This window comes from Siniperca chuatsi, linkage group LG10 (assembly GCF_020085105.1).
Source record: "Siniperca chuatsi isolate FFG_IHB_CAS linkage group LG10, ASM2008510v1, whole genome shotgun sequence".
In the NCBI taxonomy this organism is placed as follows: Eukaryota; Metazoa; Chordata; class Actinopteri; order Centrarchiformes; family Sinipercidae; genus Siniperca; species Siniperca chuatsi.
The window spans coordinates 3,709,145-3,717,474 of NC_058051.1; positions in this window are offsets into that span (position 1 = coordinate 3,709,145).

Genomic DNA, 8,330 nt, shown 5'->3' on the forward strand with positions numbered 1-8,330 from the left:
TAATAACAATTACTTTATTTATATAGCACCTTTAAAAACAGCCTAGCTGCTGCACTCTGGACTAGTTGGAGGCGAGAGAGTGACTTTTGGTTTATGCCAGAAAGGAGGGAGTTACAGTAAATCACATCACTTGTCCTGGTGTGATACAGCAGTGTACCCATGTACCCCATGGGGTATTTCCCCAGTTACCAGTGCTCAGCTAATTTGAAAAAAATAAAAATTATGATTTGGTAAAAAAAAAAAAAAAAAAAAAAACATCACTAAAAGTAGCCTAATGGATATTGGTTGAAACATCCAATTTCTGCCACTCAAAGTGATAGTACGAATGCAATCTTGACAGAACCTACGAAACAAAAACCAGAATCAACTTATAGTCTTTAAAGCACTGTTTTGTATGTAACAATTGCCAGAAATACACTGAAAGAAAGAAAAGAAATAATGAAAAAAATAAACAATGTCACATCGAAAATTAACAGATTAGGTGGCAAAGTATGCAACGCTGTGGAGGCTATGTGTTCTTCTACCTGAACAGTTTATTGATTTTCTCTTCTAGCTCTGTTGCAGGGTCTATGCGCTCCCTCTGCAGATGCAGCTCCAGCTTTGTTAAGGCACCAGTATACTTTATCAGAACTGCTTGTTGGACCATCGAATAGCTTCGAACTCCCCCTCCCCACACACCTTTCTGATGTTGGATAAGGGGGGGGCTATGTCTGACAATTTCTGTATCTTTCTGAAACCGACAATCCAACATTCACACTCACTTCACGCCATGATTGTCCAGGTGTGCAGAGGTGAGAAAGTAAGCTTGGTTTGAACTTCTCTCTCAAGTCGTTTTTTTTTTTTTTTTACCCCACCTTCAAGTCCTGGGGTCCTTGAGGCATTTGAGGATTTTTGCAGTATTTTGCCTCCTTCTGCAGCAAGAATTAGATATGCTCAACCATCTCGCTTACAAATGCCCAGTTTTTCTGGTGCTGCAGTTTGTAGAAGGCCTTGCTATTACCTTTAACCAGGACAATGCTGTGTCTGGAATCCCATCTGGTTTTACAGGAACAGAGTCACAGGAGCTGGAGAGGATATCATGAATGAAACATCTCAACTCTAGCATTCAAAGCCTCAAACCACCTTATGTTCACCTCCTCATGGAAATCAGGCACAACGTACTTCTTGTCCACCCACACAACATCTTGATTGGACAGACATGGTTTGGTGACATGTCAATGGTATTCCAGGATATCCTCATCTGTTATCCTGGAAAACACCTTCTGGAAGACCTTGGTGTATCTGATCAAGGTGCCATACTGCTCTAACATTTTCTCACATTCAGGGAGAAATTGAGTGAACACCTGGCTCTCCATCTCCGTCTCCACTGGGTGCTTGGGTCAGAGTTCAGTCAACTGCAGGCTTGTAGACAGCGTCGAGGATGAGATGAGGGATTAAGCTGAGGAATGCAGGGTCTTTCCTCACCAGCCGCTTCCTCACCTAGAGCGACGTGCCGAAAGTCTGAGTCTGAGTAATTAGTAGTAGTAGTAGTAGTAGCAGCAGTAGTGCACTGCGCATGTGTCGGTGTTTTTGTGTACCCGCTAGAAGCTTTGTCTTAAACCATCATAAATTGACATTTTATCGAGTTTTTAAGCCAAGTATTCTACGCCACACTGTTTTACCTAAATGTTTTTACTTGGTAAAGTTTTCAGTCATCAGACGTATGGATCCTAAGTGATTTTAAGATGGCTGCAACTCGACGTGGTTTACTTTTTTTTAAAAATATATCTTTATTAAGTTTTAACAAGTTCCTTCCGACTACCTGTGAACTCAGCTGCTTTTAACCAGGACCAAGAAGTACGACCCTATCACACCTTTTTTAGCCTCTTTACATTGGCTCCCTGTTTGTTTTAGGATTGATTTTGAAGATCTTATTGATTACTTTTAAGGCTCTTCATGGCCTGTCTCCAGACTATATTTTAGACCTTGTAATCCCTTATGAACCCTCACGTAGCTTGAGATTTTCGGGCAGGGGTCTCCTGTCTGTTCCTGAGTCCAGGTTGAAAACTAAGGAGGATGGAGCTTTTGCTATCAGGGCCCCGGGGCTCAGGGACAACTTGCCTGAAGAAATGAGGTTGTCTGAGTCAGTGAAAGCAGATCCTGATTTTACCTGAACTGGCTGTTTATTTTATTGCTTTTGTGTATTTTATATTTTTATATTTAATCATTTACTGTGGTATTTTATTTCTCTTGTTGTGAAGAACTTTGTACTTTGTTTTGATAAGTGCTCTATAAGTAAAGTTGTATTATTTATTCTTTTTATTATTTTTCAGTGGCTGGAAAGTAGTGGCCAAAATACAAAACTTTACATTTCAGTGAGTGATTGTGTGATCAAAATCAAAACACATAACAAAATCATAAATCCAAGGCCAGCTGACATCTTTAAGGCACAATCCACAGTACAAATGTAAACAAAAGGGCTTCCCCACCACCAAAATTCAAAACACAAGATTTGGAACCTGCTATCACTCCCACATCAATTGGCAGGTATTTTTACACATTGGACTAATAAGAAAGCAGACCTGTATTTTCAATTATGATCAGTTGAGAAACACACAAATGTTGATTTTTCATCGTCAGGTCATACTGTTCAGTTATGTATGTGAATATAGTCTGAATGGTTTGCGTGCTTAAAACATTTCTGACTTGCTCCCTGGGGGTGCTTTTGGTTACTTTGGTCCTGTTCTGTAGAACAAAGTGTCTGATGATCTGAGATCAGTCACAACTGTGTCCACATTCAAAACTAAACTGAAAACATTTCTATTTTCTCAGAGTTCTGATTGGTTATTGTGTGTCTGTGTGTCTGTGGTTTATGTCTATGGGGTGGATGTGGTTCCTTGCACATGCATTTTAATGAAGCACACTGAGTTCACTTGAAATTAAATATGCTACATAAATAAAATTGCCCTGTCTTATTGTTTAAAGGCTCTCCATTAGCGTCCACCAATGCGGCTGCTTCTTCATAGGGCCCATAGATTACATGGGACAAAACTCTGGACATTAACCGGATCTATGTGAAATAAATCAAAAAGAAAATCCAACAGAAATGAGAAACACAAATTAATTTTAAAAAATACTGAATTAGTAGATCAGATTAGAACAGTTGAGCTAGCATTATTGCTTCATGTAGCCTGTTATATGCCACATCTATCAATATTTCTTATGTACTGTAGAAGCACCTTATTTCACACTTGCAAAAAAATACTGGGTTATTTGCACACTAACGCAGTAAGTTAGTGTACAAATACACTACAAGTACACTAAGCCAGGTTAGTGTACAAATACACTACAAGTACACTAAGCCAGGTTAGTGTACAAATAGGTGCTCACCTGTACCAAATTATAAAATAGTGTGAGGTACAGCAATTGGTAAGTTTTTACAAGTTAAGTATATGCTAACTATCAGTACAAATATTAATTAGCGATTAGTAACATGAGTATGATGTAGTAATACACATTTATTTCAAATTGCTTGCCATATGGTAAGTGCCTTGAATGATCATATTTTACTGTATGTGTATATATATAATGTGTATTATATATATATATATAAGGGCTCAGAGAAGAGCTGGAGAAGGCCTGGAAGATGAAGGCAACAGTGGTGCCGTGGTCATCGGAGCACTCGGGGCAGTGACCCCCAAACTGGAGGAGTGGCTACAGCAGATCCCTGGAAGAACACCAGACATCTCGGTCCAGAAGAGTGCAGTACTAGGAACAGCAAAGGTACTGCGCAGAACCCTCAAGCTCCCAGGCCTCTGGTAGAGGACCCGAGCTCAAAAGGATGAGACCACCCGCGGAGGGTGAAGGACAAAGTTTTTTATTTATTTATTTATTTATTTATATATATATATATATATACACAACCAGATCACAAAAGACAATTACCATGTTCTGCATATTCTGAAATATACAAAACATACTGTGTACAAACATATATAAATACACTTTAAAAACGGAATATACTTTTAAACTCACATTAAAGAGACATTTTTTGTTCTTCAGTGGTGAGAGTCTGTAAAACCTGCAGTGAAATCTGCTTCACTTTGCTAACACAGTTACATGATTTCCATTAGCGTTGGTTCAGTAGAGAGTGTTTCCGTCATTCCTCCAGAGGATTTCCAAACCTCATGATATTTCCTTTTCGACATTAAAGGACAATTGTCTCCAAATCCACCAAGACCAAAAACCAACAATGTGTTAGTCAGTCTGTCAATGCGATAAGACTGCCCTACCCTGTCTGTGGCTCTCAGCCCCAAACTCATTGGTTCCTACTGTAGACGTAAATCTTTAAAACCGGGTCTCATATAAACTTTCATTTTTCATAAAGGTTGGAATGGACAACATTAGTCCCGACCGGCTATTGTTTTAACTCTGAGTAGATAAACTGCCAGTGAAAAAATCTGAGTAGATAAACTGCCAGTGAAAAAATCTGAAAGTGGTCTCTTGGTTTGTGCACTGACTTTCCATGGAAGCATTTTGTCTAGCTGCAGTATGTGGTAGTATGTTGTGGCCAATATAAATGTCACACTGTCTTGTAGGATGTCACAGTGTGTGTGGGACCACTGAGGGTTATGTATTCTAGTCACACTGTGAGACCCTGAGCACTGGGATGGCTGCTGTTGAGAGTGCCCTTTATTCAGTTTGATGAAAATAATAATAATGAAATTCACGGATTTCCTGCAGCAATAAAACATTATAGACAGGTGAAAGCCCCAGTGTATGTACGCAGCTATTTTTTCTTCAAATAAACTCTAATAAACACAGTTAGGAGTCGATACTTTAATGTTTCCTGAGAATACATCTGAGGCAGAAACAAGTGTGAGATCTCTGTTTCCTGCCTAGATAGAAGATTTGGTTTCAAAAACACAACCCAGAGTTTTGTGGCTTAATTTCTGCTAAGCTACCTCCGCTCACAAACCTTGTGGTTAAGTCAGTTATACTTAATCTCTGATCGCGTCACTGATAAATGTAAAATGCGTGGTCTAAACTCCTCTGCATGAGTCATACACGTAACTGTAAGATCAAAGGTTCCAAATGTTCTGCCGTAATAGTCGACTGTTCAGTAGGGGGAAATTACACACATTTCGTACCAATTAAAATAACTATGCAGAGAGCAACTAATGTCAAAAACATTTGTTTACACAAGTTGCATTCAAGTAATGATTGCTGATAAAGATGAACTCTATACATTTGGGCTGTGTCTAATTATCGCAGCTCAGTGAACCTGACAGGAATGAAAAGGCGGATTTAATAACAATGCACGTGCATACATTTTCCACAGCATACATATATACATAAATACATTTAGCATGCATAAATCATATACCATATGTACATACTGTAGCATGTCTATACCATGTATGTAACTTTATGTATATGTACTGTATGTAACTTCTTCTAAAACCTGAGCTATACTGTGCATCTGTACTTTGAGTTAAATAAAAAAACAAAATAATAATCCACTGTCAAAAGCAATTATAGCAATTAGCACACATGTTATAAGCTGAAACCATCACTTATCACACCTACAAAATTATTCATATATAAAATTCATGAACATGCTGCAAATAATCCTGACAATAAATACAAGCCCATATACAGTATAATATCAATACATTATATAAACAGATTAAACTAACAAAAACATTTTTTTATTGTACACAGTGTGATTGGATATGTAACCAATACCTTCTATTTGTTTATTAATTATTTTTCTTACATTTGTTTGAATTTTGATTTTGTATTACATGTTTTTGAATCAATCTCAAGAGTGTGTCATAATTTTACACCTTTTACTAAATGCATCTATATTTAAAAAAAGTTTAAAAATAAAAATATTATATAATATAATTATTAGAATGATATAATTCATTATTATTTATATTCATAAATTACAAAATTAATTAGAAAAATGAAATCAAGCCAAAGCAAAAATTGTTTTAAAAGTATTTTTAAAGGAAGACACTGTGTTATCTCATCTTGTGGGCACAAGGTTGTGATGTCCGGGTGTACTGACATGCATACGCATAACTTCATACAACTTTGTTGTTTGCTCATTTACTCAAGTACTGCACTTGAATACATTTGAGGTACTTGTGCTTTACTTAATGCCACTTTATACCTCTACTCCATTCAATTTTAGATTTAGCATTTATAATACGTAGTTGTGCACAGATGTAAGGACATTTGAGACAGAGTTTATTGATATAAATATTTGTAAACAATTATAACTTCTCCTATGAGGACTTATTTTACATTGTTAAAACTGTGTTTCACTATATTGTCATTCATTATCTGTTCATACAGCAGCCTTCACTTATGGTGCCCACAGGAGGAGTTATAGGTGTTGACTAATAAATCACTAAACATTTATATTTGCCTACAACTACATTAAAGTGTGTTATAAATCATTTATTAAATGTTTATATATGGCTTATAAATACTAAATAGGGGCCATGAAAGTAATGTGTTACCTGCACTTTTTACTCCACCACATGTATTTCACAGGTAAAAATTTTGATTTTACATAGAACATATATGAGCTCATAGAATACAATGAAATGTTATAAATTAAACTACCAAACAGTTTTTGAATTATTAAAAATGACCTCCAACTTGACCAGTTACAACTGTTAAACACTACTTAAAGAATCCGTAATAATAATCTAATGATATAATATGCAATAGCATAACACTCACAGGGGTCATTTTTCTGCAGTGAGTAGTTTTACATTTGATACTTTTCATGCATGTTTACTGATCATACTTATACCTTTACTTAAGTAAAATTTTCAAATCAGGACTGGTAATATTTTAGAGTATTACTACCTAAGTAAAGGATCTAAATACTTCTGTCACCACTGAGAAAGGCGCACCTAAAAATACAAAGCTAAAAAATGCTGCTCAGAGTGTAAGTTGTCCGTCTTGCCAGATAACTTTTGCAAAACGTTTAGGCATAAGTTTTCCAGTAAACAAACAGTGTTTTACTGGTGTTCAGTACCACCAGTAGCAGTTGGAGGTTAGTTGCTAGAGGTAAGTGGCCTTAGTGTAAGTGCCCTTTAGAAATGTTTTTCTAATTTGTGTGTTGTTGATTTTTGCAGACAACGTACAGCTCTGAAAAGTCTGTAGCCACAAAGCCACAGCCCTGCGCAGCTCTGTTATATATTTCAGAGTCCACATCCAGGCAGCATTCACGTGTAAAATCTGACCCTTGCACATGAAGTTGCCATTATTTTGATTCAGTAAGAAGTTTGTTTCATGGCTGAAAATTGTCGTGGTATTTTATCATACGTATATTTTAAGTAAATGAATGCATCCACCTCTTGCTACAGCACAGACAAACTAAACATGGTAAAGTGCCCTACTTTAGTTGTTAGTGGTGAAAGAAATAGTCACATCCTCTACTTAAAGGGACAGTTCACCCCAAAATCCGTAGTGCTATTTATCCATCTAGATTGTTTTGGTGTGAGTTGACAAGTGTTGGAGATATCGGCCATAGAGATGTCTGCATTTTTAGATTAGAATGGGACTCTATGGAACTCGGCTTGTGGTGCACAGATCTGTGGATTATCTTGACGTTATCTTACTCGGCAACTCACACCAAAACAATCTAGATGGATAAATAGGTAAGAGGAAAAAAATGTATTTTTGATTTTGGGGGTGAACTATTCCTTTAAGTAAACGTATCAAACAACAGCTAAAAAATACTCCAGTACAAGTAAAAGTAAAGTGCATTTAAATTACTACTTAAAAGTAAAAGTAAAAGTAAAGAAGTATTATCAGCAAAATGTACTTTGTACTAAGTATCAAAAGTAAAAGTACTCTTTCCACAGAAAAATAGCCCCAGTGACTGAAATATTATTATATATTATTGGGTTGTTAATGGTTTGAACTATTTTATACACAGTTTGGTAGTTTAATCTGTGGTTCCCAACCTCCAAAGATAAATCTGAGGAGTCGTGAAATGATTAATGGGGTAGGAAAGAAATTCTGCTACACAAATTTGAATTTGTTTTTCTCTAATCTTTGCGTTTTTTGGATTCTTGGATACTCAAGGAAAGTAAAAGTACTGTCCTTAGTTACTTTCTACCACTGTTGAATCATGAAATCAGTGTTACAATCTTTATAAAAAGAGTTTATATTGTTATTTTGAGAGAAGTGGCTCAATGAGGAGATTAGGTACTCCTTGTTTGTTATTTGTTAAGATTTGGGGTCCCTTTACTGAATGTATGGAGCGCAAATGCAACTTAGTTGTGAATGCTGGTTTATGTGCCCCTCTGGGTGTGGCTCTA